The sequence below is a fragment of the Chroicocephalus ridibundus genome, chromosome 5 (assembly GCF_963924245.1).
Source record: "Chroicocephalus ridibundus chromosome 5, bChrRid1.1, whole genome shotgun sequence".
In the NCBI taxonomy this organism is placed as follows: domain Eukaryota; kingdom Metazoa; phylum Chordata; class Aves; order Charadriiformes; family Laridae; genus Chroicocephalus; species Chroicocephalus ridibundus.
In genome coordinates, this window is record NC_086288.1 from 77,187,417 (window position 1) to 77,214,921 (window position 27,505).

Sequence of the window (27,505 nt, forward strand, 5' to 3'; positions counted from 1 at the left end):
AGGTAGTTGTAATGCTTCTTGCCAGGCTTGGGGCTGGATGGTGTAGCCCACGATGAGATGGGATAGGGACTGTATCAAGAGCAGGACGGCCATGGAGTGTTCTTTTCAGCATGTTGCCATGTTGTCCGAGGACTCATTAAGTGTCGCCTGAATGTAAAGCTTCATCACCATAGTATACCTTATGTGTTATCATGTTTAATAAAGCCACGTATTTCTCAGTGGAATAGGCACAAGTGTGGGAAGCCTCGGAAAGCACAGCGTGGCACCTTGCAACAAGACATAGGTATTACTTAAACATTATATCAGTAGTTAAAGCGATGAAGGTGCAAAAGATATAACAAGATTTCCTGTGTCAACAAGTTATAAATATTTGTACCTGAGGTAAGAATTTGAAAGACACATTAGCAAATTAGAGAGATCAAATGGGTGTTCTTGATGAAATTTAGTGACCCATCTCTAGATTTAGCAATAATGAATACCAATAAAAGAATAGAAATAAGGATTTCTGAAATGTAAATTGTGGAAGAGATGTTTGTGCTTGAGTTTATCATATATAGAAAAGTCAGAATGAGTTATGAAAGCAGAGTTGTCAGATTTATATTGTTATTATGATTAATGAAATTAAGTGTAAAAGCAGACTAGACTATACCACAAAACCTGTAAAAGTACAAATTTAAATTCATAACAGTTAGGATTAAGAATGCTTTTGGTCTTTTCATTTGAATAGAATGCAAATATAAACAAAGCATCTCATGGCTGTTTACAGCTAATCTCATAAACTGTTTTGAATCTGACTAGGACTGACTGATACTCAGTAGGACTGAATTCCTAAAAGCTAATCCTTTGCCAAAGTTTAGTTTTAGCAAATGAGAGGGGGGATGCTGGCCATAATTCAGCTATGTGGATCAATTCTGATGTCTGAAAAATGCATGGACTAGAAATTACACGTTACCGCAGAGGTCTCTGTGCATATGAACAGCATTTTCACTACTTGAAGCAACCACAGGGGAAAAATAGTGATTCGGGGCAATAGGACAAAGTGTGGGGTAGACAGTTAAATCATGTGCTTGAATGTTGTCTGTCTTTGAATGTTCATTTTCTCTTAATATTAAAATATTAGACACAATTATAAAACAAAAAATAATTCCTTTTTTGTAAGCATAAACATAATCTGAAATCAGGATATCACTGGCACCAAGTTTTCAAGCAGGTGCAAAATGACATTTGTAAGGCACTAAATGCCTGTTTCTCATGGAATTTCATGTTCATTTGAGAACCTCAGATTCTCTATTCTGTTATGTAGACAATGACAGCTTTTGTAGTTCCTTGAACTATGATAATTGGTATGAGGTAGTTATTGATTGGTGAGAATTACAGAGAACTGTATTTTATGAAGGCTGTTTGGTAAATCTCTAGTGCAGAATGTTTTGCTCTCCGATGAAGCAGGCAGTGTGGGCCATCATACAAATTGGGTGGGTTAATGGGTTAGATGGCCCCAGCTTTGGCTTGGTATTTCAGCTGCTGTTTTTAAACATCATAAGACATCTGTGGAAGTTCTGAATTTCAAAAAGACTGTAGCTTTTAAGGCAATCCTACACTGTAGTGATTGGCCTAGATGGAGTATATAATAAATAATTCCCTTTTGAACGTGGAAGTCGCACTACTGACTTCTGTGTGTTTTGTGCTTTACACTTCTTAAAATCTTAAGCAGCTATTGTCTGAGTTAGGCATCAACCCTGTATTTTTTTCCTACTAATAGTAATGATTTTAGAGACAAGCGAGCAGTAGCAACCCAAAGGGATGCCAGTGGAAAACACTCAGTATATATCATTTAAGTCATCTATTGATGGTGTACATCACACCGCTCCTTCAAGCCAGTTATGCATTTTGTACATTTTAATAAGCAAATTCTGACAGAAGCCACCAGTTGCCAGCACAGTTTTTATTTAACTTAATTTCTAGTGAATTTCTAATGAACAGGGAACTCCAAGCAGTGACATTGTTCCAGATAATCACATTTGTGTCAATTTCACTGTTTTTCCTTTGGAGAAATCCGTATTTGTTAGGAATCTCAAGGAAATAATAATTTCAGTGTGACTGATGCAATCAAATGGTTTACTTTGAATAAGTAAAATATAAAAGAGGCTAATCGAATGAAGTGCTACTGTATGAGAGCTAAGTGAGACACTGACAGGTTTGACAGTAGAATAAAGACCAAACCAAAGACTTTGTTTTGACATACATGCAGATAATCAGGCAAATTCAAGTCTTTTAACAGACCTCTTCTATAAGGGTCACTCTACTGATACGGATCATGTAATCTGAGCCTTGCAGATTATCATTCTACTTTTAAACAAGTACAAGAGAGAGGTTTTTAATTCCTTATTTGCATAGCTGTAGATTTACATGTTCACATGCTTTTGGCAGCGGCCTTTGATTCACAGATGACTGATTTATGGACTTGAGCAAAGGCCAGATTCAGGACTCACTTTATCATCAAGACCGCAAACTATACAAAAACTGTTTGGAAGTCTGCACCTGTTCTAGTTAACACATAATATAGCGAAGCATGGGGAGGATGCCTTCCAACTTGAGGCAGTGGTTTTCTCATGAGCAAGGCAAAAAGAACTGCAGAGACATTATGCTAAATTAAAGCAGGTGTGAATTTGTTTACTTTTTGTAATATTTAGTGGTGTAATTATCTGAAATATAATTTGCTGAAGTGTAAATAAGTCACTACTGAGCTAAAAACCACAAGTGAAAATAAACTTGTCAGTATCACTACGAAAGAGCTACAAAAGGGACAACAGCAAATAGGTGTTACACTATTTCTATGTAGATGCACTTTCAGTTCTGGCATTCACTCTGTGTCATTAGCCATCAGAAGAGAATCACGGAATCACGGAATCTTCAGAGTTGGAAGGGACCTCTAGAGATGATCTAGTCCAACTCCCCTGCTAAAGCAGGATTGCCTAAAGCATATCCCTCAGGGCTGCATCCAGGCGGGTCTTGAAAATCTCCAGAGAAGGGGACTCCACAACCTCCCTGGGCAGCCTGTTCCAGTGCTCTGTCACCCTCACTGTAAAGAAGTTTTTCCGTGTATTTGAACGGAACTTCCTATGTTCTAGCTTGTGCCCATTGCCCCTTGTCCTGTCACTGGGAACCATTGAAAAGACCCTCGCTCCGTCCTCCTTAAACCCACCCTTTAGGTACTTGTAAACATTAATCAGGTCCCCCCTCAACCTTCTCTTCTCCAGGCTAAAGAGTCCCAGCTCTTTCAGCCTTTCCTCATAAGGGAGGTGCTCCAGTCCCATAATCATCTTGGTTGCCCTTCGCTGGACTCTCTCCAGTAGTTCCCTGTCCCTCTTGAACCGGGGAGCCCAAAACTGGACACAGTACTCCAGTTGTGGCCTCACCAGTGCAGAGTAGAGGGGGAGAATGACCTCTCTCGACCTACTGGCCACAGTCTTTCCTATGCAGCCCAGGATGCCATTGGCCTTCTTGGCGACAAGGGCACATTGTTGAGAAAGGGCAGGTGAATTCTTTCCTAATGAATGGATAAAAGGACTGTCTATCTGAGTTGCTATTTAAAGAAAACTCTTGTGTTTAAGTAATTGTTTCTATCAATATTAGATCATCAGCATGCACAGAAGGGATTAGGGTCTAGTTCTCTTTGCAATAAGTGCTGAACATAAAAGATGAAACACACTTGATTGCAAAGTGAAGAGCAGGTTTATTAACAGCTGGCTTTGTCCACCACTTGACCATGATATCAGTGGTTTCCAGATTTCTTATAGCAGAAATCAAAATTTAAAAGGAGTTTGAGGAACAAGCAAATAGAAGCTTTGTAGATAAATTTGGGAAGTGTTCTTTTGATAAAAGGTGACTGGTTCTTATGAATGGATGAAAGGTGTGTGCGCGTGAAAACCTGAGCAGATGTTGTCCAAAGCTGTGATGAGAGTTTTGGGCATTGCAAGAGGAGACAGAAAGAGAATGATGGAAGTGCTTGTAAGGGAAGAGGAGAAAGGCATAATTGCTGCAGTGAGAAGACAAGGAGCCGGCTGGATGTGCCCACTCCTCTGGGGCAGGGACAGGTACAATGGCTTCAAAGCAAAAAAACTAGAGTGGTCTCATGGGGCGCATTTTTCATAGATGAGAAAGCATTACCTAAAACTATGGGCCCAGACACTGTAGTTAAATTGTGGGATGACAGAAGCCTAAATCAATAGCATTCCTGATGGGGGGGGCAAAAAAAAAAAAAGTCAGACTTCAAAGACGCTGTGGAGAAATCAGTCCTCTCAGGAAAAACTACAACACACTGCTTAGGAGAGTGAAGGGGAAGCAGGTGTGAGGAAAAATGAGCCAGGTCCTTGGAGAATTCACATGCTTGAGTATCCAAGGTCTTGCAGTTTTGTTGTGTTATGTTTGTTGTTTTTTTTTTTTTTTTTAAAAAGTCATTATATTTGCATTCTAGTCAAATTTCTAGCCTACGCGCAGTGTGCCAGGGCATCACACAGTTTTATTTTTTTAATTGTTTTTCAGTCTTGATATGTACGCTTACGAATTCCAATCCCAATTTGCAGATTTGAAAACAAATTGATCCCCTTCTGTGGTTTTATTGTTTATGTTGCATTTTATTCTTGGGAGACCCAAATGGTTAAGCCTTGGCTGTTCATAAGCACTTTAGATCAAGCATTAGAAGTTTGGCCTGTGTTTTCAAATCAATAGTTATGTGAATATCCATTATGGAAATGGGATTCTCTCTAGTTATCTTCCACCAGCAATGGAATAATGTGAACTATCTGAGCGATGGGGTCAGGCAGTAAGTAGTTTGGAGGCAAGTGTAATGCTTCATAAAAGAAGTTGCTGTGGTGCTCAGTTTAGCTGGCCATTGTAAAAGAGGGAACTTGATGCTCTCCTTCTGGAGTCTGTACCCTTACACCATCTATGAAACAGCTCTTGACTCTCTCAGCTATCTGCTCCTTCTGCTATCTCTGTGTATTTGCTGATTCTCCACTCTGATTTGTGTCCATTGGTTTTCTAACAAATTGTTTTAACAGGGGCAAATTGTGTTAGAATATTAGTGGGATATGTTGTGTGTTTTGCTTTATATATGCCTGTGTATTAGGACTGCAAATTCTTTATGGAACGTGTCCATTTCTCAGTGCACGTACTCGATTTTCAAATTATCAGCTGAGCCAGAAGCTTCAGTGCAAACATGGCTTAAAAGAATAATTATATTGCAAGCTTTCTTGTGTGTAGTCCTCTCAGAAATCTACATAACTCTACTGTCATCTTCAGTATCTATGGACTTTATCTTCCAGTATGTTTAGGAACAGCTTCTCTTTACGTTCATTAAAAGCGTGTTTTTCTTAACTCATTGCAGATAATGCTGTGAAAGTTTCACGCTCAATACTTAAAATTGTAAAAACATTCTAATCATATATGTAAATAAATCTCCTTAAAAGAAGCCACTCCTTTTTTTACTGGATTTATTTTCTCTAGTGTTGGCATGTGGATAGTTTTTGATGAGAAGCTTTTTAAAGGTTGCCCAAAAGCAAATAGTTTTGTTAATGAACTTTTTCAGGGATAAGTTTGGAACTATACTCTGAGTCCCCTACCCCCTTTTAGTGTGTGCAATATACAATTGTAAAATTTGTACCCTTGGATCTGCAAAACTGTGAAATCTAATTTCCTGCTTCTCATAATGCTAAATTAGTATCTCCTGCTGCAAGTGCTGAAGTTCAGATTCAAGTTTAGGCTTGTAAGAATCTAGTCTGAATAAGACTTTTAAAAGCAAGGTCATGACTTCAAGGTAGTTGTTGTTCTGTGACTTACCTCAAACCTGGTGTATATGGTATTCTTTCCAAAGATGCATTCTAAACGAGGAACTTAGAATTTATTTAAATATTTGTTTGCCTGAAGAAGGCGGAGATAAGTTTAGCAAAATGAACCTTACAAATGAAATGATTATAGACTATGGTATTTTCAGAAGCTGTTGTTGGTCTGTATCCTCCCTTTGAAGGCAATGAAAGGAGTCCTTCATGAATTAATTAAAAACAGTTACAGGAAATTTGTGCGCTTTTGAAATCCTACTGAAAAAGCATTAGTATCCAGCTTCTTACTATTCTAGTTTTAGGTTCAGCCCAAAATGCCTAGTAAATGTCTTTTGGAGAATACTGGAAAGATTTAAATAAAAGATGAAAAAAAATGTTACACCTTTGTCTATTTCTGCCACTTGAAATAATAATTTTTGGTTTTAATTCATATAGGCATTTAAGCCTTATTATCATTAGTAAGATCTGTGCTGTAAAGGTTGGCACCATCTGAATGAATCTGCTAACCTTATTTACAGTATATTTATTACTGGAAATGGCTTTACATGTGTATATACACACGTTTTATCTATTTTTTTGATGTCCTGGTAGATACACAATTAGTTCTGCCTCCTAAAACTTGATGAACGTCAGAAGTTGCTTTCAGATTACGTTGTGCATTTCAAGCTGGGATCCTACAAATGCTAACCAGACTTGCAAAGTGATGTCAATGCGGTTTTGGTGTTTTATCATGCTTAACTTTCTGTGCTGTCGATATGAGACGACCTGAAAGTTTGCAATGTCACCATCTAAATCACAGTAAGTGATTTAGTCACCTTAGTTTCATGAAGAGGACGAAATGGGAAATAGAGATACCGTGTTGTCATTACAAAGGCAGCAATGTTTCAATATTGTATCATAAAAAGATTTTGCATGTTGACTCCTTTAGGTATGGATCACATAACAATTGTTAGCATAGAGTTTTGTTTTGTTTATATTTCAATGCTATTTCTATTTTTTAAAGTACTATAAAAATGGTTTGAAGTACTCGCCTTAGGGACAGTTTAGACTTTGGTCTTCACTCACATGTTTCTAGTTCATGCTACCAGTCTATCGTAAGCTGATTTTGTTATAAATAACCAAAAGCTGTACAGATACTACATAAAACTATTAGTGTTTGCCCCCACTCTATTGTTGTACTCTGGTTTCAAACTCTAGTTGTCAGATAACTGTCGATCATATGTCATTGCTTTTCATCCTGCTGGTCGGAATGCAACGGCTAAAAAATGAACATTAAATGCTTTTCTGATGTTTTCCTTATGAGTGGTTTGTTTAATTGCCGTAGGAATCAAATGTGCTTAAGGTTAAATTGCAAGTCAAGGGACTCGTAGCAGAAGACAAGGAAATGCAAGGAGCTTAATGTGTTTTGGACACTAAATTTGTAATAGTTAAATTTCTGCTAAGATATATCTAATATGTCTGCTTTTAATGGGTGTATGTACAACATTGTAACTTGACAACTTTTTTATCTCTGCGTTCTCTTTCAGGAGGTAAGATAGAAAACTGGGATGATTAACTATCCCGTATAAATTTAGTAGAGAGAATTCACCTTTCAACCTCTAATTGGTTTTTTTTTCCATATATGTAATGCTTTTAAGCCATTTTAGAAGCAGAGGATTGCAGAAGTCACTGACTTAATCCTTTAGTTTTCTTAAGTGCAAACATTCATTAGTCCATAGTTGCTTGTAGTGGTCTTTGTATAAGGGTTAGAATTGAGAATTTCTGTTTTGAACAGGACCAAGCTGATGAAAAATTGAAAAGCCTTGAGGCGAAAAATGGTCTTTTGAGCTTTTATTATTAAGAGATGGATGACTTTGAAAAACAGAGGATGTTAAAGGTCTGAGGAAGTAAACAATTTCTAGGAAGGGAAATCCGCTTTTCCATATTTTAGGTTTTTTTTCAAAGGCAGGAAATTACTTAACAAGTGTTCAACTTCAGGGATACAAAATACAATATCTACTTCAAACTATACAACCTTTGACTTCCAGTTCTCACGTAGCTTAAGATCTGCCTGAATGTGATTGTGATGTTTTCATTTCTGCTCTTCGGGCCTTCTTCTGAGCTTCTTCAACTGCCGTGGATTTAGTTCTATGGTATGGAAACAGGTGCTGGCTTCTTACGCAATTTGCGAAAAACATATAGTCCTATTGTTCCAACTGTCAGTTTGTTGCTGTCAACAATATTTTCAAGGACTTCTATCTCCACCTTCCTAGTTAGCACTGGCTTTTATTATATGAATTGGGATCTCTTAAAAGGCCTGATTTTCATAAGAAGTATACGCTGTATCTCTTGAAGAGTGTGTGTAGCCCTTCATCATGTGTCATACTGGCTACCAAAAATGGAGAGAGCAAGGAAATGTTATTTTAGAATTGTGTCTGTACACTGTGTTACTTAAGGAAGAATTTTTCTATGCAGGGAGAAAGCCTTTGGTGGAAAACATGGCTGCAGTTTTGGATTCTTTAATCATTAATGATGTTTGCACTGATCAGCAGTGAAAGTGTACTGAGAGAGGACAATTAAGAAATTCCTAAAAATCCTTTAAGTAGCGTCACCCACGATGACTTCTGTCTTGTCATCACTGTACTTGCCACTTAAAGGAGGGTCTACTTCTGTTAGCTGAAAAATTAGTTCTGGCCTGCAAATAAGTCAACATAGAGCAATTAGCTGGCAATGCTGCTGTAACATCCTGTGTTGCCTTAAACACAGCAAACATCACCTTGTCTTTCCCCAGCTAGAAAAAGCATGAATATAACTCAAACAAGTGTTTCAACCTAATAGTCTGTTCTGAAATTAATAGTACTATAGAGAACACAAATAGCAAACAAAACCTGTAAAAGAGCTCTCATTTTCACTTAGCTGAAACAGTACGTGATAAATGGCTACACAGTAATGTGCTTCTGTTAACAAGAAGGCAAAACAAATGAAAGCTCAGCACTGGTTTCCTGAGCCATTCTCCTAGGGGCTAATCTGGGTGTAGAGTATCCAGTGGGGGATGTTGGCGTTGTGCTCTACCTTCACCTTTGGAAGCCGAAGAATTTTCTAGAAGCCAAGTCCTATTTTCCCTCCATGCTGCTAGTGTGAGGAACTGTGAAATCTCTGGGGAAATTATGATCTTCAGGAATAAAGGGATTTCAACAAGAAGGGATCAGTTTTCTGCTTTAGGGGTCTTCCTGTTGATCATGATATATCATGCTGCAAAAGAGGAGATTGCCCAGGTGATTTGCCATTACCAAAAAAAGAAATGTCGTTTAGCAGCTTCCTGCTGCTATATCACTGCCCTTCTCTGACATACTTCTGTAATTTATCTGTCCTCAAAGTTACAACAGTCTCTATTTGGATTGTCTGGAAAGCATGGGTTTTGATAATACTGTAATTGAGGTGTCAAGATTTTCAAATCCAAAAAAGTCAGTTGCAAGTTCTCCAGGGCATGAAACTTTCTTGTACAATTCTGAGCCAAATGTATGCAGTTAACAAGATACTGTAGCTTTGGCCTTTCAAGATGGTATGAGCATGCTGCTATGTAATAACATCCAGCTGTATACGTCCAGGGATGCTATTGCCCTGGCCAATTTCAGGTGAACTTACACGTTGAGTCCTCACATTTATCTACTGATGTGTAAGTGGGAAAGAAAACATGAAGCAGCTACTGTCTGCGTCTCTCTGGGAATCACCAACAATTTGGTACGTGTTAAAGCCTATTTTGGGGGTCATGCTCAATCTCGTAAAGCCTTGAGAGCCTTGATGTTTCTAGCCAAAATGTATGTTGATACTGATCACACTCTGATGCCCTGGGTTTTCTACTCTGGCTCTTGCAGCCCTAGAGCTTTTGAACTTCTCTGCAGGAATCATAGTTCATGCTGTGTATAATTTATCTGTTTTCTTTATTGTGTAGGCCGAACTTCATAAACTAAGTCTGTGCCTGCCAACAGCGTGAAGCCACAAGTTTGACATGCCAGTTCTAGCTTATTAGAAGGGTGAGAAACAGCTTTACTGTGCCCACTGAGCTGATTATAGAGAGGAGAGGGTCCATGACACCTTTAAAGAAAGCAGTGATTGGGCTCTACTTTTGGATAAGGTGATTTCTAAATCTGTAAGATACTTTGAGCTGAGTCCCAATCCAACATAGTATTTTCTTTAAGTCATATTACTTCCTTTAGTGTTATATATTGGCTAAGCCTCACTGATATCTATGGCTACCCTGCAGGCCCTCAAGCATGCTGTGCTGTCTGGTGTAGGCTGGCAGTTGGGCAGCTCTGGTCCTGCTTTGACTTGTGTATGTTTGGAATTTGAGTTTGATTCTGTACATGTAAATCACCTGAACTGCTACATTTCAAGCTTAAATTAGAGGAGAGGACACTCTGGTTAGAGCTAGGAAAAAAAAATAATGCTAAGGATAACTAAGTACTGGAGTGTCTAAAGAAGTTGGGATATCTTTCTTGCTGGATGCCTTCTGAAACAGGATGATCAAATGTCTGCCAGGAATGAAACACCTACTGTCGATTTTGCTGTTACGAAGCAGACGGACAAGATGACCTGGAGATCCCTTCTCTTTGATGATATGAGGAACTGTAGGAGAACTAACTCAAATTCAGTCTGCTGCTTCTGATATTGCCCAAAGTCAGAATGGTTTGTGGCTTCCTACAACCTGACATGGCTTGGTTTGTAGCCAGATCTATTTTCACACCCTTCATGAATAACCAGCCTGTCACTGCTATCCCATCAAAAATCCCTTCAGAATCAGTCTATAGAAACAACTCCTGTGAAGGCATAAGAATGTGTGGTTCGGAGTAAAAGCATGTGATCATAAGGAGAATTCAAGCTGACTTCAAGTTCTGTCAGAATGTGGTGCAGATAGAATCATAGAATGGTTTGAGTTGGAAGGGACCTTTAAAGGCCATCTAGTCCAACCTCCCCTGCCGTGAGCAGGGACATCTTCAATGAGATCAGGTTGCTCAGAGCCCCATCCAACCTGACCTTGACTGTTTCCAGGGATGGGGCATCGACCACCTCTCTGGACAACCTGGGCCAGGGTTTCACCACCTTCAGCATAAAAAAATTTCTTTCCTCTATCTAGTCTGAATCTTCCCTCTTTTAGTTTAGAGCCATTACCCCTTGTCCTATCACAACAGGCCCTGCTAAAAACTTTGTCCCCATCTTTCCTGTCGGCCCCCTTTAAGTACAGCAAGGACTCTATAAGGTTTTCCCAGAGCTGCTTCTTCTCCAGGCTCAACAACCCCAACTCTCTCAGCCTGTCCTCATAGGACAGGTGTTCCATTCTCTGATCATCTTTGTGGCCCTCCTCTGGACCTGCTCCAATAGGTGAATGTCTTTCCTGTGCTGAGGCCCCAGAGCTGGAGGCAGTACTCCAGGTGGTGTCTCACCAGAGTGGAGTAGAGGGGCAGAATCATCTCCCTTGACCTGCTGGCCATGCTTCTTTTGATGCTGCTCAACATATAGTTGGCTTTCTGGGCTTCGAGTGCTCATTGCCAGCTCATGTCCAGTTTTTCATCCACCGCTATCCCCAAGTCCTTAGACAAAAGCATGCTTTAGGGCTTGGTGCTGCAGTGTTTAGGTCTTGTTGAAAACCAGATATTGCCTTTGAGCTCAGCTTCTTGCCGGGGGTGGGGGAAAGATATCAGAAAAATATCAGACTCTGCCAGCATTAGCTTGTATTCTAAAATACTGAAGTGTTATCTACCCATAACTGGAAGCCTTCAAAGCTTTGCACAGTTGCTTATGTCTTTAGGTTGTGTTTTCAATTAAGTGGATTATAGTAGCAATATGGATAAACTGACTAAAGGAACATTTAAGAAGGATGGTTCTCTGCACTGTTTTTACCTGTTGTTCAACTTCTAGTGAGAGGTTTTGTACTCAGTTGAGGTCACAAGTATTGTTCCCTTCACCTTGGGGTTCACTGCCTGAGAGCTTCAGCTGCAGTTAAGTCTGCTGTCCCCTACCCTCTGTGCTACGAGTAGTAATAGAAATTGTTAAAATTACTTGATTAGTAAAGCTAAGGACTGTTGTTGATATAAGTCCCTTATTTTTTCTTTGCTGAATTGACAGCTTAGCAATTTGGCTGAACACCGTTGTGTTAATTATTGAGAGGCCTAAATTCCTCTGTGGATTTAGTCGTGGTAATTGGAATAGAAACTCAATACAGAGTGTGGAGGTGTAAAGCTGGCCTGGCCATAATCTGGTGATTTAAGAAAGAACAGAATGGCATTAGGGCTTGTGTGCTCTGTGACATAAATCTTTGTGAAGTGAAAGGAGGGAACTGGGACTTGTGTTTCTTTGCATTGCTTTGGTTTTGCATGGACCAGCGAGTTTGAGACCAAGAGGAGCAGCTGTGCCCAGGATCATGCAAGGCTCAGAGCCTAGTGATGGCAATTCTCCCTTGAGGAGGGAGCACAGTCTCATCCCTGGCCAACTCTCTGAAGGTGTTAATATTTCAGAGTAACTGGTAGGGTAACTCAAATTTTCCTTTCTCCTGGGTAAATTCTCTTTATTAAGCTAAAGAGAGAGAGTCAGGCTCTTTCTCTGAGTGCCACATGAAGTCTGTAATTAGTCTATAAAAGATGGCCCAGTGTCCTCAAAAGACCAGACAGTAGCTTCATGCTTAGTATTCTGTGTCAGCAAAGTGGGAGAGGTGACTGTAAATCCGTCTGGAAATTTAATCCAGCTTTTCAGTATCTGTGGCAGATGTTGTAATGACCATCAGTGCAGTGTTTTTAAAAAAAAAAATTAAATGTGGTAGGGTAACACCATCTTTCCTGGTTTTTATGAAGAATGAAAATAACCTGAGAACATCTTACGGATATTTGTGCCTCAGATGCAAGGTTGATAAAACACATGTTTGTAGATGACAGCTGTCACCAAAGTGGTTTCATCAAGTTGCTTAGTCCACTAGGAGATTTTTAGGTAACTGGGAATTTTACTGTTAAAAGATACGTAGATGCTTAGGAATGTGGGTATACGTAAAATGAGTATTTTAAAGATTGTCACTTTGGATTTGGGCTCAAAAATCCTTTTGAGCAGCTAGTTCAACATACTCAGTCATTTAAGTTGGTAAGTCACAATGAGCATTGCAGGTTTTGAGTCCTGGCTTCTTTACATGTCTGAGGTTTAGCTTTTTAGGGAAACTGTGCTCCCTAATGCCCCCAGCACCCTCCCAAAAAAATCCCCATGATGTTAAACAGTAGTTGAACAACTTCTAGCAGCAAATGAGTTTGAAAGACAAATAACCTTGTACAGAGTTCTTGAAACAATGGACTAACGATGTGTATCAAGAGTGAGATAAACAATGAGCTCCTGTTCTCCATTTCCTGAAAGGCCTTTTCATATTTATTTCCCCATACGTTTTTAACTGTTTACTCTTGGGACAGAGGAAGTTCGTTTTACTAGCAAAATAGTGCTCTTAGCAGGCATATCGTTCTCTTGGTCCACCTTCATAGCAATAGCTGCAGCGACTGTAGTCACTTTTCACATCAGTAGGAGAGCAGTTATATGGTTTCCTACCAGTTCTGTGAAATTGGCCTAAAGTATTGGAATTGATTACAACGCTGAGAGACTCTAAATCTTTAGATAATATGCTTTTAATAGTTTTGGTTTTTTAATGCATGTGAATTCACTTCAGACTTGGGAGTCTCCTTATGTTTTAATGCATTTATTTGTTGCTCAGTTAAAGGCGTTGCAAATTTAAAAGAATTCTGTATATAATGCTGTTATTAAACATTCTAAAAATTATAACCATTTCAGTGACTGACATAACATTGGTTTTTGAGTCCTTAGATATCAAACTAAATCTGCAGCAGTGAAATTGAATCTTGTTTTGCCAAAGGTGACTGGCAGAAGATCTGGTACTAGCCGTCTTCCCAGCTTCTATTTAGAGAACAGATTAATTTTCCAGTGATGTATTGTCTTGACAAGCATCTTAGGGTGTTTTGGGTTTAGTATATTAGATCTCAAAGAAGCATAAAGAAGGTCACAAATTCATAGATGCCAACTCTATATCAAAGCCTTTTATGTCTTCACAAACGTCTAACCATAAAGACAGTCAGTGACAATTTGTAGCTTTTATAAAAGTTCTCAGATATATCAACATTCCTGAAAAGCAAATTTTAAGCTGTATAGTAAACTCAGTTTGCTGTGATAGCAGAGCTGCTTATTTACAAAACTTCTTGCACAAAAATCTGGCCAGGGATTTTAGTCTTATATAATTTTTTTTCCTACCATCAGACAAAATTTTGCTATAAATGGGGGGGGGGAGGAGCAGACTTAGCAAATTCCAAAGTCAAAAATGAGAACTGAATATAGCTAAAGACAGATGGTGTCTTTTAAAGAGAATGCAGATCTGCTGTTCTAGAGAACAACAGCAGAGGCAGCTCTTCTTCAAGCATCTGCCGTTTTGCACAAACATCAGTTGGTGTTAATGAAGTGAGAGCATGATTCTTCATACTTGATGTCTTGATCCATGTCTTTCAAATGTGTGAGTTATCAGTAAAACACTTCTGTAACAAATTCAGAAGGCTTCTTTGATACGCTGCTGGATCAGGGCTTGCCTGATAACTCTTGGCTGGCTCTTAACTGCTTTCTGCAGTACACAAGCCAAAAAAAGACATAATTCCAAGCTTCCTCTTTTTGGTCTTCCTTCCCAGTTTCCAAATTTTTCTAATGTGTTATATAGGGGTGGAACACTCTTACACCAAACCTGGAGAGAAAAGTTTAATAACTTTATACCCAATATTAGTGAGGTAGGCCATCCACCATTAATTGTTTTAAGGAAATGATGGAAAAAAACTCTTAGGCAGGGTGGAGAGTTCTGCTTCTTCAATATGGAGAGCTAGTTTGGGATATACGGTGATACCAGAGAACAGAATTGCTTCTGCAGGAAACCAATGTGGTAATAGACCAATAAAAAAAAATAACAATAATAAAAAAATAATAATTCCATTGTATGGACATCAACAAACTTCACTCTCCCTTGAAAGTTTTGTTAAAGATGAGAGTTCTCTAACGAGAGCTTCAGTATGGGGATTATGAAGCCACAAAGCAGTGATAAATGCTACGTGTGTCAGTTCTGTACTATCCACGCAGGTTGCAATTCATTGTCCCTGAGGGATGCAGATAACTTCCCACGTCTTGAAACGTTTTCACCAAAGATTCTATTGCTATGTGTGCTGGGACAGATACATACATACATACTTAAGATACATACATACTCCTTTGTAGCCACACTGGAAGAAATTTTGGAGTATTTTAACATTGTCACCATGGGTAGTTTATTGAGGTTCCTAACCCTAATTAGGGTTAGGAAGAAGTGTCAGATGTAACTATCACAGTAACTTGGCTGCCTACACGTTCTTTCTTGCAATGTTGAATCCTACATTCTGAAAGCTTGAGTCAATTTCTTTTTCAATAGATGATCCACCTTTTAAAATGTGTAGCTCAACTGAAACTGTGGTAGAGACTGAAATTCAGGATTTATTGTTGATGTGGGTTTTTTAATGTTGAACGTTTTTCAAAAGTTCTTCTTTTTCTTATGATGGTCTAGAAAATTGCCAAAATACCTTTTTAATACATATTCAACTAAAGAAAATTGCATATGTATTTTTAGTCATTGTTATATGTGCTGTCATTATAATAAGACAATTCTTAAGCTACTGCCGCTTCGTGAGGCTGAGGCGTGCATGATGGCATGGGGCATCAAGATGTATTAAGATGTAACCAGGCTATAATGCCAAGTGCATTTAATGATAGGCAGGAGGGCAAGAACTGTTAATATAGAAGGCTGGCTGTAGTGCTTTCCTACCTAAGAATTTCCTACCTGTTAATCCTCAGTCAAGTCTTGATTATTGTACTTAATGGAAGTTTATACTCACTTTTGATCAGTGCATATTTTGCCCTAGTGAGAATTTAAGAAGCTTTTATGGTTAACGAGGCCCTAGAAACTTTGGAGTAGGAGAAAGGAGCTGAAGTAAATTTTCTTTATTCTTTTCTGAAGGAGTTTATATATAAAAATGAAGCTCTCATTTGTGGAAAATTTATACCAGGTTTCCTACACTAAAATATAATGATTGATTGTAACACATTAAGTAGGAGAAAAACTATAAACGGACCATCAATAAATAACTTTTTAGTAGTTTTGTGATAATTGTAAATATCTTGTGTCAGATATGAGTGAAATAGTGCAGAAATTTTCTAAGTGAGGTGTTGACTCTTTCTGTCAAAGAAATGAACCTCAAACCAATTCTCATGAAACAGACTTTTCAGGTACGTGTTCTGATCAACCTTTGGCCATTGTCACCCTTTCATTCCTGAGCACGTTTGTACTGAGCACAGGTGGAGGCCAATTACCACTCATCTGATGATGCCAAACATAAACTAATGGCTAGCTGAATTTAAGAAATTAAACTGATGTCACTGGGGATTAATCTTTTCCCATTTGGTTTCATCCTCTGGCTTTAGAGGCATCTGCATTTGTCTGAAGACAGGCATCCTTGGCTGTAGGGTCAGTTAATCTGTGTCCATGCGGTTTTCATTTATTTTTCATTATGTAGGAAAAACCACAAGTAATGGTTTATATGATCTGCGTGTAACTAGGTATTCCATCCTGTCCAGGTGAATGTCCACGCTTCATCATAGCTCCATTGCTTTTAAACAGTGGAAGCTGCTGAAAGCACACCTGAGACATTGAAAAAAGGTTCATTCTTGTTTATAAGATCCTTCAGGATCATACATGTCTGACATTTGCAAGACTAGCTGAAGTCCAGGACAAAGCATGTTTTTGATAGCTTTGCTCTGTCCTTCTGCAGATTTTTTTTTTTTTCCTGCAATCTGGGAAATACTCATTTCAGAGATTGAAATGGTCAGTTCTAGGAATGAACTCTCTTAAGAGACTTCTGCAAATGCACAGCGCACGTGTTGTGCTTGCATTCTCTAATGTTAAATGCATTTAATGTTATCTGGCATAGTCCAGTTCAAATTCAAGAAACGTGGTTATTTGGAAAAAAATAATAATAAAAAAATAATCTTATCCATACTACTTGTTTCTTCCTGGGGTAGGTAACATGCAGTTCATTTAGACATGTTATCATGTTACTAGAAGGTATTCCACTGCTGTTAAAAGATCTGAATAGACACATGTATAGAATAATACAAAGAAAAAAGTCATTACACCTGGTTGTACAGTGTTCATCTGCATAGCTCGAAATGTGCACAGGGAGACGTCTCAAAAGGCGGATTCTTCTTTACCCATTCCATGTGAAGATTCAGTAACTCAACTGCATTTGAAAGGTTAGGTCTGTAAAAGTTGAGATTTCCTTTATATGAATGTGTGCAGTGGAGCAGGTACTCAGCTCTTTGGTCTGTTAGCATGTTGAACAATTTTCCATATCTCTTATCTATCAAAATTCTTTCTTCTGGTTTAACAGAACTGTCCTGTAGCATCTGGTCATGGAGCTCTTGGAGACTTGCACCAAGCACCTACATTAGCAGCGTGAACTGTACACTTGGTCATGTTTGAACTGCTTAATACCAACCATTGATTAAATCCCACTGCAGTGTGCCACTGAAGAAATTATATGCTTGATTTTAGTGTTGCTGATAGCCACAAAATGGGAGATACAGTTATCATCAGTCTCGGAAAATATAAGGTGGTAATCTTGGTAGTAGTGACGTATTTGTCTGGTTTACTAATAAACATACGGAGACATTTCTTTGAGACCTATGTGGTATGTATGGTATTTATGGCTTCTAATGTTTCCTGTAGATGAAGATCATCTAATTTATATCTAATAGTTAAAGCACATGTCAGTATGTACCGAAACAGTGCTTTTGTCACGTTTAGTAAATGCTATAAATACGAATAGGTAAATTGTTTATTTACAAAAACACAGTTGCAGAAAGTATATGAAGAAACAAGGTACCAAAATGGGTTAAGCACTGATGGTCAATCAGCTAATGGTAAATGTGCCTTCTGAGAAAATGCTTCAGAAAAGAAATGCTGTGCTGCAAAGCATCTTGTATCGTATTACTTCAGTAGTAAACTGATACTGCTAATATTTTCTCTTCATATTTGCATAGTATACATAGAATCATAGAATAACCTAGGTTGGAAGGGACCTTTCAGATCATCTAGTCCAACCATCATCCTAACTCTGACAAAACCCCTCACTAAACCGTATCTCTAAGCACTATGTCTACCCATCTTTTAAATACCTCCAGGGATGGGGACTCCACCACCTCCCTGGGCAGCCTGTTCCAATGCTTAATAACCCTTTCAGTGTAAAAATTTTTCCTAATACCCAGTCTAAACCTTCCCTGGCACAACTTGAGGCTGTTTCCTCTTGTCCTATTGCCTGTTGCCTGGGAGATGAGACCCTAATTCAAAAATTGTTTTACAATGTGGCAAATCAAGTTTTTTACTGCTGAAATAAAAATCATTCTGTAGTAGAAAATTTTAAGGTTTATTGGTATAGACACAACGCTCAGAGGTATGTGAAAGCAAGAACGAATCCAACAAGTCCTCTGTGTGAAGTTCCTTGTACCCACTTAATTCTATGTAAGTTCTTATACCGTCAGCTGGTTGAGTTTTAATTCATCACCCACTACAGTACTGGCTTTTGATTACTGTTTTGTTTTAATAATAATAATAATAAACAACCACTTACCCATATGGATTAGGTTCTGGACCTGTACGTGGATGTCCACTTACTGCCCATCTAGAAATTAGCGAGACCTCCCCAAAAATCCACAGGGTGAGGAACATGAGGCTGCCAAAAGCAATCCCTGACAAAAGCCAATGAGGGTGGGAAGCAGTCTCTCTAACTGTATTACCAGTTTTGTTTGCTTCTTGTTTCTTCTTGTCTCCCCCTGAATAAATTCCTCCCCATTACAGCTCTCGGGCTGGCTATAACTCACACAGTCAAATATTGTCTGAAATTTAAGATATTGCAGTCCTTAAATCTCTTTGTTCATGGATCTTAAGTTAAATTTAAACTGAACTTTTTAACTTTTATGAACTAGTTTTGTGGTAAAGTAATAGTCTTAAACTAGCTGTTTGGAAAGAAGCAGCAGCAATGACTAATTTAAAGGGTTGGTAGTTAGAATTTATGGGGTTGTGTTTTTTTGTTGTAGCTGCTTTTAACTACAGTAACACTAAAAATAGTTGGGATCAAATGGAAGGGATGCTTTTGAGCTAATCCAGAAAGAATTTGTGCTATATTTTCACACTTGGCAGCTTTTTCATTATTGTTATAAGTGTATTATAGCTAATCGTTTTTATATGTGTCTTCAGGAACAAATAAGCTTTTTGTGTCCATTATTAACAATGAGCATTGCTTTACTATTTTAATAGTTTACTAAATAGCTTGTGTGTCTGGCATCCTGTTTCATATGTCAGTGTAACTTTCAAATAGTTACTGTTCACAAATAAATCAGCAATTAAGGTGACCCATGGCGTTCTAAAACATTTTCAAATGAGTGTGCTTAAGTAGGCTTGATTGGAAATTTAATAGTTATTGAAACATTTAGTAATGCCACCACGCCATTCTCTTTTAGGTTTTTAGTAGAGAGTATCTTCAAATCTCATACCTTGAACAAAAGTAGCAAGTTTTTCAGTGGCAGTACCTAACAGTGTGGACACAGGTGAAAAGTTGTTTTGGTGAAGCAAAGGAAGTTGTGTCTGTCAGAATTGCTGAGATATGTAGAGGGACATCTTGGAAGCCTCTTCCTGTACCAGAAGAAGCTGCAGAAAGTTAAATAACAGTGGTGATTTTCCACTGACTTAACTTACCTGTGTTGTCTGAAACATCAAAGTAATTAGCATTTTTGGACCCATCACGATGGTTTGGGGTCTTTTCCTATGGTCATTAATTTGTATTGTTACTTTACGTTCACCAGCATTTTTACATCATGGGAGGGTCGGGGATGTGGCAGAAGAAGGCAGGGAGATCTTTATCATGTCATTCAATGGCAGTCGGGGATGTGGCAGAAGAAGGCAGGGAGATCTGTATCATGTCATTCAATGGCCCTGGTGGAAGAAATGGAGTGCCAGCAGCTTTGGGTCACTAAGCTTCCAAAATAGTACTGGTGCTGAAACAGGAGACTTTAGATCCAAACTAGAAACAAATTACCGGCTTCAGCCTTGGTAAACTGATTTGTCCTGTCCTCAGATGTGTATACCAGCCAGATAGGATGCACTTAAATGCAAATAGAAGGATTTCCATCTCAGATGAGCCCTTGTGTAAAGGCAAAGCATCTTCAGAGATGACTAAACTCAAAACCTGTTTTTCATATAGAAAATATCCGTGCTGGCTCATTTCCTGAGATACAGGTAATAGTCTTCAAGGTCCCAGATTTCCTTTTAACAGTATTTTCATTCATCATCCACAGAGCTTGCTCCCTGCTCTTTCTGTTTCTTTAAATAAAAATTTGGACAATGAACAAAGCTTTTTTGCTATGGATTTCCTGATTGTTTTTTTTTTTAATTTTTTTTTTCAGCTTGGGTTGGGAGGCTGGTTATTCTGTATTGCATTTTCATTTTGATTGTAGGCAAGCCCATTGCTGCTGAAAATAGCTCAAATGTGCTTAGAACAAAAACATCGGCCAGCAGTTCAGATTCTTTCTCTTTTTCTTTCGCAGACTCTTGCATGTGAGTTAAATTAATTTCTTGAGAGAAACCTTCATAAAGGGCTAAATAAACAAGATCTGCATATACAGAAAGTTCTTCTTCTGCATTTGAGACACAGCTAAACTCCTCTGTCTGGTAAGTCATATTTTTCTTACAGATTTGTCTTTCTTCCTGCCCTTATGACTTGCATTCTTGAGTTTCTAATTAGTGTTCAGAGAAAAGCAGCTTCTGTTTGCTAGTAGTTCTGCTGCATACTCTGTATGAAGACTAATCTGCAAAGGCATTAACCATGCTGCTTTTGCAAACTTCAAAATAGTACCTATGATTCTGTATTATACTTTGGTATAAGCAGAGTTTTAATTGTTTAGTAGTTTTTTCTAAGTTTGCCATAATGAAATAATGAAATGTTTTAAAGCAAAACTGGTGATTGTTCTGTCTTTAAATTATTTACGTGTTTGAATGTTCTGAATTTAATGAATTAACTTCAGAATTTATGTTACAAAGTATATTCTGTGTCAAGTCAGAGTTTAAAAATAAACTTTGCCAGCAATTCATTCGGGTCTCGCTGCTGGTTTCATCTTGTGTCGATAAAATAGGTTCATGTTATTGATGCAACAGTGTATTTTTCTTGCGGATGTGCCTGTTTCATAGGACAGTAAGCATGCTTGTCAGTAGTCTTTAATTTGATAATATAATTCTGTAACAGTTCTAGTCAAGATATTTGTGGCTTACAGTTTCTTCAGGTTTTGATTTTACTGCTTGAAACAAATGGGTTTTTTCTTTGATTATGAAGTGTTAACTGAGTACAACCCAAAGAAAAGAAAGTTTTGTCCTCTACTTTCTATTTTTATCCTTTATTGTGATTAAAATGAAGAAAATCTTTGAAGAGCAAAAGACGACTACTCAGTGCTGTGGCTTTTCTAAGTGGTTGGCTAAGCATTAAATGGCAGCCCATATGTACCCGGTCCATCTGATCACAAACGCTGTGGCGCTTTGCCTTACCACAATTACTGTGCACTTATGTACTGCATGCCCTGGTTCTGCATAGCTCATTGTGCAGGCTTTGCTATAGTCCTAAGTTGAGTTTATTTTAAAAATATATTGAAATATAATATAAAAATGTAATGAAAACCCAAGTCGTATTTAAAAGCTGTTGTACATTTAATGTGAAGCAGTAGTTATGCATTATATTTTCATAGGAAAAAAAAATAGATCAGTGCCTTTACATAAAAGCTGTTTGGGGGCTTTCCAATTCATTTGAATTTTAGTAAGAAGCTTTCCAGCTTATTTTTGGATAAAAAGAGAAAATATGAAGTCTATGTATACATTTCATATAGCGTATCCTTTTGTTAAAAATACAGAATTTAGCGTAGAAATCAGGACTTTAACTGTTTTTCAGAAAAAGTAAAACCAAGTCTGGTTCAGCTGTAATGTTTTCAGTGATGTTTTATTCTGATATTTGAGAATCATGCATCTAATTCTGTTTGCTCTTCCTTACAATAGCAGACATTGATAGTGTAATGTAGGTATCCACTTGAAACCATGGGTATTTCAGTACCAGGCATACTGTGTTCCAAATGAGACAGTTTCTGTTCTTTTTCACCTCTCATTTTTAATTAAATTATATTCCTTTTGGTTTAACATTTTCCCTATTCCAGTTTTACTGTTTCATATAAAGCTGCCTCCCTGGTCCTGCAGATCAGTCACCCTGTCCTTGTACTTCCTAAATTCTTTTGACCACACTCTACTGAATACTTGTCTTACACTGATGGTTTTTCAGATAAAAAGAATTTATCACCTAGGCTCTAAGGCTTACTTCAGAAGAAGCTGAAGCTTCTGAAAGAACTTAGGACACTATGGAGGCCACACTGTGGTTACTGTTTGAGCAATGTAGAAATTTGCAATCCCTTAACGTGTCCAAAAGACATAGCTGGAGGTGAAATTACACAAAATTAGGCTGCATAATAGACAAAATATTTACCAAGTATTTTCAATTAAAAGCAGTGCTTGAATTGTGTAAAGTAAGGGACAAGGATGGTCTATTAATGGTTATTTTTTAAATTCATGTAACTTTGAACTTCCTATGTCAGACCAAGTTTTTGCTTGGCACTTAATTTTTGACTAATAGACCTGACTTACAGGAACTTGTATCTGGCATGCTAACACAACCCAAACTTGAGCTGAGTGAACTTGGCACTTAATTCAACTAAAGGGAGGAAATCTCAGGAGAGCAGTGGAATTTCTTTCTTTGAGTAAGTGTACCTCTGCATTCACGGGGAACAAACAGTAACATTTTGTGCAGGTTTCTGCTTTTGACAGTGTGTCTTTGTTCACTTCCCAAAGGTGGTGTCAAATACATTGAAAAAAATAAACTTTCTTATTTAGATTTTTCATTTTACTTAACGATATGGTCCTAGGGAACCCATTAAGTCTGGAATGGCCTAACACCATTGTTCATAATCCTTTGTGTGTTAGGAATAAAGGCTCACTCAGAACGATTCACATTACATAAATAAACTTGCTCCCTCCTTACGGCCTTTGCGAGCTCAAATAGAGGGGTGGGAGGCAAATGTATCTATAAGCATTTTATGGTGGAATTATTTGATCAGAGTGTCTCAGAAAATGTTTCCTTCTTGCCAGTATAAGTGTTCTCCAAACAATGTGTGATATTACCAAACTGTTACTTTGAGAAACAATAGATCATGATAGCTTGGATTTCTTGTCAAGAGCTTGATGCTGATAAAGTTCTTAAATTAATATACTATTTAGTTACAAAATGAATATACTATTTAAATACGATATGTCAATGTTGCCTCCCCTGTGTGGTCTAAGGTCAATTCACTTATTGATGGCAACAGGGTTTTATGGTATGTGTTCTGTATGGGATTCTGGTCCATGAGCACCAAAGTGACAAGATTATATCAGCAAATCATAGTAATGTGTTGAAACTGCATGGGTTTAATATGTGACAATGCCAGAGAAGAGAAAAGTGTTTTGAAAACTGGAGAATAAGACCCTGGTGATGGAGAAAATTAAACTGAGTGAAAGACAATCATAGAATCTTTACAGTTGGAAGAGACCTTTACGATCATCAAGTTCAACCATTGCAGGTGCCTGTTCCTTGCATCAGCCTCAGGCTGGGGATATGCCAGATTGGAGGTGCTGAGAGCACGTGTAGTCTCATGTGAGACCTATGAGTTTGGACTACACTGTTCTCAGGTGGCAACGGATAGCTCTGGAAAGTTTGTGATGTGATTCTGTATGTAATTAGCTGTTTTAGAGGGATGCAATTTTTGCGGCATCCTGGTTGGGTTCTATCTGCAGTGAGGTGGCAATGCCTCTTTATTGGCTCTGGGGCTTAGGCTGTGCTCTGACCTGATAGATCCAAAGGAACTAGGGAATGGCAGCATTCCCAGATTCTCACAGTAGCCTTTGCACATCCTCACTGACCTGCGGTTTGGGGGAAGAGGGTAAAATTAATCACTTCATTAATAATCAAGTATAGCAACGAGCATCTTCTCTCAGGATTACTATTTTTAACTGTGATGTCCAAGCTTTTAGTTGCTGAACCTTTCTAAAAAAAACCCTGTCTTTTGAGACCAATGTTTTTCATGTTCTGCAACCTCAAAAGTACTTATTTTCCATCTTTAAAAAATAATAGTAATGTAAAAGTTGGCAGCCAAAAGCAGGTATTTTTTGCATAGGAAACACACAGGAATAGTGTAATTTTCACTTATGCCTCGAGTTTAGAGTTTCATTTGACTCTGACTTGTGTTTGAGTTTGAAAAAGACCGATTTGGTAATAAAGTTGCATGATACGTAGTAGAGGGTTTTGCTGTTTGGCCACCTGTGTGCTTCTACTTTAAAGAGAAAAGCGTGCTTATGTACCATCTCTTCCTAAGTAAGCACTTAACCATACATCTAATAAGTATGCTTTAATCTGTTTTCAGGGTGGCTCACATAAGGCATTACCTGCTTATGTTTGTATGTAAGACTGCGTTCGTCTCTGTATATTAGTGGCTTAAGAATTAGTGTGTTTCATTAGTGGCTTATGTCCCTAAATGTTTAATGCTGTTTAGAAGGCTGTGTTGTCTTTACAGCTGGAGGCAACTTGAGCACTTAGGCTGCTTCCACACTTGAGACTCCTAATGACTTGTTCTGCAGAAAGGTTTTTTAGTTCCCTATAAAAAAATCATACAGTGTAAATGCATTTAAAAAGGAAATAACCTGGTGCAAAGGAGACTCTTAACATGCATATCTTCCCTAGTCCGTGTTTGTCACCAACAGGTGACAAAAGTAGTAGTGACTCCATCCTTTTGAAGCTAAAAGTCTGTTCAAGAAGTCTCTCAATATCAGAAGTGCTCCATGAGGCACCTGTGTAGGATTCACTCACTCATGGGATTCATCTCAATAGATCCAAATGAACTAAGAGGTGAGCTGTGACTGGACGCAGCAGAACTGTATGTGTGACCCTGAATATCTGTCACGTCTCTGGATCTTCTGGAAAGCAGCAGATTTCTTCTCGGAAGTAGAAGTGAGGACAGCGGAGATAATTAGTATTTATCTAATAAGATCCTATTATCTTATTTCCTTCCTGAGAGGGAAGGAAGCAGAGGAGGCGAGAATGGGAAGATAAGCTATGTTGCTCATATGAAGGGACAGTTGATTTGGAGAGCCAGTTCCTCAGTCTTGATAACACTTAGTCTTTCAGTACAGTCGAGTTCTTAGCAGTGGAAGGAATTTTTCAAGAGTTTTCATAGCCTTCAATATATAGAATTAGCTAGTTGGCCTTTCCAGGGTGATGGTTAGGCACATAAGGGCAGCTGGAACTTGCTGTCAGAGGTCCGTTGGATCTCCAAATGGTGTAAAATCACCTTTTTTGTTTCTGCGTCCCCTCCGGGTCCTGCACAAAGCAAAGGGAAGATGATGGCTGATTTTTGTAATGTTACAGCTCAGGCCCAAAGTAGCAGTTTAAAAGTCAGGATAAAACTTATATAACACTTCATTAAAAATGAGGATATGAAATGTGCGTGTTAAATAAAAAACTTAGATTCTGGGGCTTAAAGTCTGGGCACATTCTGATGTACTGAAAAACTCTGCTTTTGCCTGTGACAGAAACAGTGATTAACAAAGACTTCAGACTTCTGGAGGCAGAATTAAGCTAATATTGAGAGCTTTTGAAAAATCTTCCTTAAATTACATCCCAACTGTATCTGCAGACAGGTTCCTAGAAGCCTTCCTGCAATGGAAGACCGGAATGTTTAAAGCTAGATCACCATTTCATACTGATACTTCTTAGAGTAGCTAACAGTCATAGATTCACAGAAAGCATTTTACAGTAATGACTTTGCATTAAATGAAAGGTGCTTTATTAAAAGTGACCAGATGTACAATTTAATTTACTGTTTGAACTGGAATTCTGTTTCGTCTTAAGGATGATTCTTCTGAAAAGTGCCATCATCAGCTGCCCATTTTTTAAAAAACAATAAAAAAATTAAAAAAAAGGTTGGAGTTGAAAGGCTCAAAAAATGTCTGAATGCCTAAAGAGTGTATATATGTACTGCAAATGGGCTATACTGAATTACTTTGAACTCCAGAACCTGATGTCCTGTGAAGTTTGTATATGCTAGAGTCAAAGGTTGCTATACACCGACCTCCCCACCCCTATCTGGATTTCCCTCCTTTATGTAAATAGGATAAAGATAAATCCACTTAATTGGAAATAATTGTGTGGTTTGCTTTGTAGCAGCTGACTGCATGGTGGTTTTCTAGCAAAACACTTAAGTGACAGGCGGCAGGTCAGCATGGTGTTGATCTGTCTTCCTGTGATCTTGGAATTCTCATCCAAATGACTTGCAGTGCGTAGATTTCTGCGGTGAGATGTGCCAAATATTTGCTTGGAAAACCAAATGATCGGTCAAGAAACATTTGCGTCTGTCTAGATGCGTATTAAAATACATATAGTAGTAATAAGGAATGGGTAGAATAGCTGAAATGAACCAAGAGCTGGCTTCTAATCAGAATTTGAACAAAATCTGTCAACTTATTTCAGCTTGAAAATACTGTAATTATGTTACATTGGTAAGGAGCACGCTTTTGTTAAATTTTCCAATCTTTGTATTCCTTGGGTCCAGGTACAATGAAAAGCAGTAGTGTCAAAATAAAGCTCTAAATTTTGAAGTCTGTTCCATTCTTAGCAATAGTATTTGCTTGACCAAAACATTTATTTAGAGTTGGAGAACTGTTTCCAGTGGAAATCTGGGCTCTTTGAGCAAGTCCTTTACAGGCCGGCAAACAGAACAGTGCAAGTTTGAAAGACCTTTGAGTCAGCTGGTTGAACTACTTATTACAACATGTTTATTCATTGAATTTTTGTAACTTGTCTGTCAATTATCCGGCAAATCAGAGTGACCTGGACAAAGGTTGTTCTTATTCTTAAGGCTTTAGAAGATTCTTGTACATGTCTGGGCCTACTGAACTGTCACAAACAGCTTCTACTTGCAGTATACTTGCAGAATACTCCAGTGTTACAAACTCTGTCTACCTATCTGGTCGCAAATTACATGACCTAATGGTTAGTCTGATCTTCGAGGATGAACAAAAACTGAAGAAATCAATAGGACATGGACAAAACGTTTGTTGGGAGAGAATCACATTAGGTGATAGGTAGTGTAAGTGTTTTAAGTTATTTTAAATGTTATTCCCTTGTTTTGTACAAACTCAAAATACTGTCTTTAGACTTTTGCAGATTGCCACATTTAGATTGAGAAAAAAGTTTAGACTGATTAAGAAATTCTACATTTGTTTTTCTTTTGAGTTTTCAGGATTGGTTTTGTTTCCACAGTCAAAGATGCACTTTCCTTGATGAGGTGCTCCTCACCAAATAAAAATGAGGCAGGTTTTAAAATGAGTGTCTCTTTCTGCAAAGAGAACATCTTTCACATCTGTTATACAACTCAATTAATATTGTAATGAACCACTTAATAAATGTAGAAGCCTG

The 27,505-nt window shown here is 38.1% G+C and overlaps 1 protein-coding gene across 2 annotated transcripts in view; it reads left to right on the plus strand.

Moving 5' to 3' along the window:
- Window positions 1-27,505, plus strand: part of SORBS2 (sorbin and SH3 domain containing 2) — a 187,963-nt gene that overhangs the window by 25,145 nt on the left and 135,313 nt on the right. For both annotated transcript variants that reach the window (XM_063335331.1, XM_063335339.1), the window contains exon 2: window positions 20,517-20,640. The gene's annotated coding sequence lies outside the window, so the exon portion shown is untranslated. The remainder of the gene's footprint in view (window positions 1-20,516; window positions 20,641-27,505) is intronic.